Source organism: Haemaphysalis longicornis, unplaced genomic scaffold, assembly GCF_048455015.1.
Source record: "Haemaphysalis longicornis isolate Haplotype H1 unplaced genomic scaffold, Haemaphysalis longicornis Haplotype H1 scaffold_9, whole genome shotgun sequence".
NCBI classification, from domain to species: Eukaryota; Metazoa; Arthropoda; class Arachnida; order Ixodida; family Ixodidae; genus Haemaphysalis; species Haemaphysalis longicornis.
The window spans coordinates 97,202,472-97,211,541 of record NW_027526460.1 but is presented as its reverse complement, the minus strand read 5'-3'; positions in this window follow the sequence as shown (position 1 = coordinate 97,211,541).

Here is a 9,070-nt window from a genome sequence, read left to right as displayed (position 1 = left end):
GTGGCTAGGCAAGTGTTTAACGCTGCTTAGCCGACGCTTGGTCCATCGTTTTTACCATTACTGGCGCGCCGGCAGGGCTGTCTCAGCGCAAGCGAGAGGAGGAATCCAGTCATCCAGCAGATATAGCTAGACGACAGGCTGCGAAATCTCAAGCAAAGGCAAAGGTGGTGTGTATTATCCCGGCAACCTTGAGAATTACCGTCAGAAATTTCTCACGGCAGTCGCCTAAGTTGGCTAAGCACGCTACGGCAGTTGGCTAAGCACGCTACGCGGAGATTCTATGGGATCAATATTCCCTAAAAAGCCGAGTATGCAGCTGCCCCTGTAGCGCTTTGGTATAGTACTGGGGTTTTAAACGAGAATGCTACAATTCGAGTCCGCCATTGCGATGTTTTTTTTTTTAACTTACCGAATTTTTCGTTCATCGTGATTTTGTTAGTACTTTTTTTTTCATGAGATCGACGCACGGACTTCCAGAATGGGTTAAATTGTGTCGTTGGGCTGGGTTAGATTAGGTTTGTCGCAGTTGGGCTGGATTTGGGTAGGTTATGACACGTTCGGTTAGGTTACGCTAGGTTCGATGAGGTTATGGTATGTTAGGTTACGTTGGGACGTAATATCAGCCAGCTTTCATGGAAACTACCGTGAGACTTTCCCGGAGGTAATTCTCACGGCTGCTAGACGCAGCCAACGGCAGACTTGCACGAAACACTGTGTGCATGGTCTTCGCTTTCGCTCGTGACAAGTGCGTTTACAAGTGTTAAATCTGAGCCATTTCATTATCAATGCGTAGGTATGGTCCCTTTGGGACTGAAGCTGTTTCAAAGGTAGTCGTATGGGCCCCCGCAGCTACGGTTCTTAGCGAAGTTGCTAGCACTATGTAACATCTCTGACCGGCAACTTAGGATGTGGCGAGGACGCGGAATTGTAGGTTTGTTTGACGTGTCCAGCACGCCGAGCGGGTAACCCAAGACAACACGACATCATGTGCAGAAATTTTATTTTCACTGTAATGCCAGCAGGTGATACAGCCGCAGAAAAATTTCTGAGCGAAGAAAAAACGAACAGCGTTATCTTTTACTTATACACTTCACCGGGTCAATTAATTAACAGTCGTTTAACGGTCATTTCGGGAAAAAAGGAGTTCTTAAATTCTATGCTTCATCGGTTTGTGCAACACGCATGGGGCAGCGCCTAAATTACCTGCCTAATCAGTCAAAGACGAGTGTGTATTCGAGTTAATTACCTATATTCACTGCTCGATCAGGGACGTGGGTGGGGTTCTTACCTTAGGACATTTTTTCGCTGCATGATCAAAGAAGATGTAAAAATCTCCGCTAACGGCCGCAAGATAGTTGCAATATTTGGCCCCTGACTTTGCTGCGTGGTTTTAATTCGTTCTTCACAAATTCTGGGCGTTCGTACTGAACCCGCACGTCCTGTCAGAACATGCTTCATTGTTAAAAACATACCATTTATGTTATTTAATGCCAAAGTGCCGGATAACTTGCTTATACACAGCGTACGTTACACAAAGTGAATTTTTGGCTAAACGTTGGGGTACGATAAGGTGGACCATAAAGTGCGTATGCCTGCCCGTCTACTGCGAATTTTTTCTCCATTCAGGTGTTCCACATTTTCTTTTCCAATTTCTTTCCCGTTCATTCTGAGAAGTTATGTCACCGTCCCAAATATAAAACTGCGGTCATTGAGTGCCCTGTAGCGTTTTCTTTGTTTTTTTTTGCGAATTTCGCAGGGAGGTAAACGGTTGCTTCACGCTTGGCATCACGTTTTGTCTTCGTACTATAGGTTAGAATCTATTAAATAATTATTAAGCGTATTTATATCAGCAGGATGTTTTGCAGATTATTGGTGCTTAGTGCTAGACATTGCAACAATGCTATTTCTCAGGTTAGTGTGCAAGGTAAAATATTGCTTATGATAAGCATCACCGTCGTCAAACGGCTTCCCTAATTCCAGAAAACAGTGTCAAATGTCGGAAATGACCCAGTAACGTTGCGGCTTGCGTTAGCAGGGCTTGCCTCTATAGACGTGCTTGTATTTTTGCATTGCGAAGCATGATTGAAGCCAATTTTCGTGATTATAATGACGCCTGTGCGCTTGGAAGTTTACTTTTACATATGCTTCAATCAATGTTTCTTGACAGTCGCCTGTCTGTCGTTACCACTTATACTCCGCGACAGATAAGGAGATAAGCAGTGACAGCGAGTGGAGAGACCATGGGCTAGAGAGAGCTCATTCGTATGCCCAAAGATAAGTTGGAAGTAATAGGAAACAGCGCACGTGAACCGTGTATTCTGGCGTTATGGCACGCACAAGACTTTTTTGTCTTGTAGCCCACAGAAGGGCTATTAAGCTCTTCACTAATACCTGTGGCCATGGGACCGCAAGATCGGGTAAGTCTTAGCATGGAAAAGTTTGGAGTAATCGTTTTTAACGAGAGTATCATCGACAGAGCGAGCATAAAAATGTACGTAGACCAAATTAATGCAAACATGCAAAAGCGTAGATAAGGAAAGAGATGCAACTGAAAAACTTCAGAACGGCAACATAATTTTTTCCCTTTATCACAAAATTCTCGCGTAGGAAATTTCTACTTTACGTAATCCCTAAGACTTTAGAATAATCACAGAAAGTGAGCTAGAAAACACTGGAGGTTATTGAGACGAGACAAGTATTTTCGGCTTAAAATCATAGCGAAGATGATGTTAAACCAAAAATAGATGTCCTCAAATTTATTCCTATAGCAGCCGCGCTACCATTAGAGAGTTTTAGCAGTCCGTCTGTTCCGTCGTTTACGTAGTTACCGCGTTGACCGGGACCCGACTACGCGTGCGCGCGCGGGAAGGGCGATTAGACGCTCCCCACCATGACGAATGCGCGGACATGGCGGGGGCCGGCCCGTGAAACTAATCCCCTCTACCGCGACGAATGCACAGGTGCTCTGACGGGTCCCGGTCAACACGGTAACTACGTACAACACGGGGCATACGGAGTGCTAAAACACTCTATTAAAAGTGCATTACATATAGTTTCCCTAAATATAATGGCGAAGCGGCATCAAACGGAGGCCGATAGTACACATCCATCCTCACGTGACTACTCTAGCTACAAACGCGAAAAGAGTGTGGGAAGACGGTGGTGATAGAGGGGTAAAAGCGCGCACAGTGCTGTGTGCCAGACCGGCTGTCTTGTGGTTTCGAGTTTCAGCGCTGTTCTTATGTTCAAACATGCGCAACTAGCCCACCTTCAATTCGTGTTAATACTTGGTCACTCACAAACGCGCTGTTTTTATTGCGGTCGCCAGTAAACGGTGTCGCTAATCGGTCCTTCACTGTAGTGCATGTAGTACTACATCGCTTGCTTGCAGGCTTTGAGGCGCAGGTAAGCCGTTTGCGCTCAGCTGGGTACCCTGACCCCGTCCTACAAAGCGTGGGCAACAAGATTTGGCGGGAACTGCACGCTCCTTTGTCTATACCAGAACCTGAGAAGGAAAAGAAAAAAATGGCAGCATCTCCACTCCGTGGATGATGGCGAGGGTGCGGAGTACGGGGACTCGAAATGACATGCAGTTTGCTCACCGAGTGACATCCGATTTGCGCCCCGACCGTCATTCGATTTGAGCAGTGAGTTGCACCTTGACTATTCCCTAAGTGAAACTGCAACTCACGGCTCAAATCGAATTTCTTTTGATTTTCGCTTGATGGTGGTGCGTGCACGGATGGACGTGGACGGACATTAGTAGCTCCTAAGGTACTCCGCACCGTTACAGGCGAGGGAGTAAGCCGTTTGACTCTCGAGTACTAACTCACGGTGGTAGCCCATTTTTTTTTATTTTTGTATTTATTGCCTGCTTCGACATTTCTACAGTACATCACACATCATGTCATATTGTTATGATCCGTCAACCCTACTTGGCTGTCTCAGTGCCTTTAAATCTTCCTAAGACACACTAAATGGTCAAGCACAGGCAACCACTCAGGGGGTTCATCCTCTGCACGAAACACTTCCCGTATATACTGTACGCTTTCGATGAAATTTTCCCTGACAGGCCGGGCATTTATATCCGCATCCCTCACCGCCATTCTCGTCCTCCATATACCATGAAGACTTAGGAGCATGATCAAATCATACGGCACACCACCCTAATTTTTCACGGGTAGGAACCGAATTCCGTGCGGTGTTATGAGTGAGTCTTTCTTTAACGTACGTTGGAGGACGTCCCAGTGGAACACTGGGTCCCAACAGTCGATGAAGACATGAATAATAGTTTCTGGCAAAGAAAACGGTCGTAGCCCAACCAATAAAGAAAAAAAACGGTCGTAGCCCAATGGGTAGGACGACTGACACTAACTCTATCTCGTCTACCAGACGCCGGCTCGCATCCTGCCGGTGCCTGTGTGATTTTTTTTTTTTTTTTGCTATTGTAAATGCTATGCGCACGGACGCGGACGGACATTGTGCGGTCCTACGGTACTGCGCACGTAAAACGCTGCTGTGATACCGTATATTAATGGTGTCAGCCACAGGCTCAGGAAGGTTGTGGGACGGGCTAGTGTGCGCTTGGTTTTCCAAGCTCCCAACAAGCTCAGCAGGATGTGTGCGCGTGTTAACAAAGGTGCCCCTTCCCGTAAAGAATGTTGCAAAAAACCATGTGCGACCCTTCACCAAGTGCAGGGCAGGCGTGGTTTACTCCATTCCTTTGAACTGTGGCCGCCAGTATGTAGGCCAAACTGGGTGGTGCCTGAACATTCGGCTTATGGAGCACGCGTCCAGTGTCAGCGCCAAGTCCTGTGGCTGGCTCGTCTCGCAGGTGTCGTCCTGCAAGTGCACGCGGGAATCTGAACAGTCTCAAGTAATAAAGCACTGTGGGAATCAGCGCACGCGTGAGCTGCTGGAAGCTTACACAATTTATAAGAGAGGCACTGATTGTGTAAGCACCCCTTGTGTTGTCTTGTCTCCCAAGGAGATAGCGTTTATTGGAGACAAACCTTTATCTGTTAGGAGCGAACTGGTCGAACTGGTATTACGATGAAGAAAAATCCTTGTGTTTTTTTGGAATGTTTTATATATCTGTATTCTTTCTTTTTATCTTTGTGTAACCTTTTCGTTTATATTGCTGAGAGGCAAATAAGCACTTTGGTGGTAGTCAAAGCTATGTGTGTGTTGCCTCTTTGTGTCCCGCCTTGGGCGCTGTTTTTGTATGAAGTATGAACCAACGAGCCCGAACACTTCCATTGTTTCCAGCTGGCTCAGCCGACCATTGTAGTGAGCGGATACGAGCTACCAAGTTGGGTCTCTCGATTTCTTACGCAAAATCGCAAGCTCTTCCGCCACGAGAAGCTGGTGCTAACACCTTTCACATAAAGCCCAGGCACTATAATATGTTTTTAGACGCGAAGCATCTCATGCTCGGGGCTGTTTCCCTCCCTCCCTCGTTGTCCGCCGTCCGCGCTTTACTGCGAATGCGCGTCTCTTCAACCCCGTCAGCGTTTGGGCTGACGTCAGCGCAGTCCACTATACCACTATACTACTTAAAGAAATAGTTAGGCGGCGCCCGGTTTCGATCCCACGACTTTCTGGCCGCAACGAGAGGTACGTGGCGCTGCTCTTCCCACTGCGCTACAAACCGAGACGGGAGCATGTGCTACGAACGCGCCTTATGTCCTTCACTGATTCAAACTACGTCAAGAAGCTACTGATACAACGAAGGCACGCGAAGCGGAACGTCAACGGAAACGACGAACTGAAAACTAATGGGAACTTCAGCCGACCCCATGGCTGCTTCGCATACTACACAGGGTTCCCCCAACGGCAAGATCGTGTAATTATGTTTCTGTTTTCACCTTTAGGATCAAACGCCACCGGCTGTCATGGATCCTGTCTTCCGTCGGCATTCTGGCGGTGTTGCTCTTCGTAGTAGGAATCATCAGCGGATCGACCCATTCAGGTGAGTCTATTTAGATCGGCACAGCTATAGAGGCTTGGATATTGCAGCCTCTTTGGCTGCCTAGTCATTCAGTCAAGTAGTTGGTTTGTTGGACAATGTAAGAGCAGATAGACATGGAAATTAGGTGAAGCTGAAATAATAATCGCGTAATATTAGAGTTAAGTTCAGGTGGATCGGTCGCCCGATGATCGAAGCGACGATCGAATGGCACGATGGCTCATCGTCGACGGCACGTGGCAAACGATGAGAGTATTTACACTACGTATATATAACTCTCAAGGCTCATGATCGCATAAGAGAGGTCGGCCAAGGCCCACGCGGAGCGCGGCTCGCCTCGCTATCTCCTCTCTCTCTTCCCCTCCAAAAACATCAAACCCCGCCCACAACAGGGACTTCCAATGTTAGAGTGAAGATGGTACATTGTTCAGCCCACACCAGGCCACTGATTGGCCACAGCGACAAACAAACTTCGGTAAGTTCAAACTAGTCACGTGACCCACCTCTCTCACTCTCATACGGAAACCGCGAGGCATTCCGCAAAAACCAAACATCACACAACTGAAAACTAACCAACTAAAAGCTAACCTAGCACTGGCCATCCGTTTTCGGGCGGTTCGTCTTAAAGTATTGTCAATACCATGCACGCCTATGATTGTGCCTCGCGCTGCCAAAATTCCTTGGCATTGTACACACGTCCAGCGCATAACAATGCCCGGTGGCCTGCCCATTGACGCATCCCAGCCACCGGGTCGCCAGGGCCAGACGTGGAGCGAAGGGAAACTTCGCCCAGTAGCTTTTGACTGTGTAACTGTGGTAGACAGAACGTCTAATCTTCCTCTCTTTGACTCCTTGACTGACTTCCAGCTCCCGTGCGGTTCGGGCATTCCCATGGAGGTAATCGCGGTCGTTAAAATGTCAATGAGCCCTCCGCCAGTTTTACAAACGAGCGAAAGGAAATCCTCCTTCGAAAACTAACATCGCTGTCAACTATTTGGGGGTGTTGTTAAAGACCTCTCGGCGCCCCCTCATCGGGTCCACACAATAGCGCGGCGCGGCGAACTAACAAAAGTTCCGAGGTTACCCCCCCCCCCCCCCCCCCCCCTTCCATCAGCTCGGTTTTTCCCCAGCTCGGCCGGCGTGAAAACAAACACCATACAGTTAACCTAGTTGCCGGGCGGTATAAATTAAGGGAGGTGCACGAACTTAACAATTGGTAAACTTGAATACGGTGTTTTAGCGAAAGCAAAAAAATCCTGGCGAATCCCACGCCCAGGTGGGAAACGACGCAAAGCGAAGCAGTAGCAAGTGCACCGAGAAATTTGCGACGCATCGAGGAACGTTAGAGATCTCAATCCCCCTGGCGAACACGTAGCCAATCATACCACCAGATCGTAACGTTGGCAGTGATGGCAGGGAAAGCCTGACAGCTAAGAAGCACGTCGTAGACTTTTTTCGTGAAAGCCGGTAACTGCCGGTTTGCCGGTTTTTGGAAGGTCGACGTTAGTCTCCAGTGAAAGCTAACGGTGCCGTATTTGTGCGGGTGTTGTCGTAACAGGGAGTTGCAGACCATGGTGCGTACTGAACGCAGTGGAGGGCGAGGAGGTCTAATTTGCGCACGCGTTGAAGCCGGATTGGTGTAGGAAAGGCCGAAGCTATATCCATGTCTCTACAATTCACTCGCGCAGACGCACGCGTCGCCACACTTCAGCGAGATTAAGGTTGGGTTCTCGTTTAGCTGGAAGCGAGAACTTAGACGGAACGACTACAAGATCAGTGACAGTTTTTTTTTTTTTAATGCGCTGCATTCTTTGACGAGTACCCCCACAGACAGGACCGCGTAACGCCCTGCATTTGCACAAAAATGCAGATATAGCGGAAGTTCCACTTCTAATCGCTCTAATAGCGTAAATGAAGATAACTGGTGGCACGAAATTTCAAAACACTAAAAAATAAGAAAAATACAAAAAATACGGAAAATGGCGAAACGTGTAAGGCCCTGAATTTCCACAATTATGCAGATTTCGCGAAAGTTCCACCTGCAATCGTTAAAATAGCGTATATAGAGATAATTGGTCGAACGAAATTTGGAAGAATTAAACAAATAAGAAAAATATAAAATAATTACGGAAACTGGCGAACCGTGCATTGCAGTGCATTTCCAAAATAATGTAGATTTCGGGAAATTTCCAAATGTAATCGTTATAATAACGTAAATGGAGATAATTGGCCAGACGAAATTTTGAAAAACTAAAAAATAAGTAACATATTAGGAAATTATGAAAAATGGCAAAACGTATAACGCATGGCATTTCCACAATAATGCAGATTTCGCAAAAGCTCAACCTGTAATCGTGATATTAGCGTAAATGAGATAATTGCTAGAAATATATTTTGAAACACTAAAAAATTAAGAAAAATATAAAAAAATATACGGAAAATGGCGAACCGTGTACCGCCCTACATTTCCACAATAATGCAGATTTCGTGAAAGTCCCAAATGCAATCGTTATAACACCGTAAATGAAGATAATTTGCCGAACTAAATTTTGAAAAACGAAAAAAAATAAGGAAAATATTAAGCTATTACGGAAAATGGCAAACCGTGTAACGCCCTGCATTTCCACAATAATGCAGATTTCGTGAATGTTCCTCTTCTAATCGTTATAATCACGTGAATCGATATAATTGGTCGGAGTAAATGGAGATAATTGGACGGGCAGGATTTACAAAAACCCAAAAATTTGGCTGTAAAAAACTCCCACTTAAGACAACCGGCATAAGAATGCTACGCATTAGTAAATAATTCTCAGAATTTCTGCAGTCTTTTTTTCTTTTTTGAGGGCTTCCCTTTAGGCGTCTAGGTGTCGCGAAAGGCAGAGGCGAGCCCCATCTGGTGGTGGTCTAAGAAACTAGAGTCATACCAGGACCACAGCAGGCGCATAAAAAAAAAAAAAAAAAGCTGCACCTTATAAGTGTGTTCATTTTTGTTTCTCTAGGAAGTTGTCCCGCCGGCGGGCAGAGTGAATTCGTCGTGGAACGGTGCAATCTAATTCTGGCCTCGCGAATGGGTACCCGAATAACGACTTGGCTACAAAAATA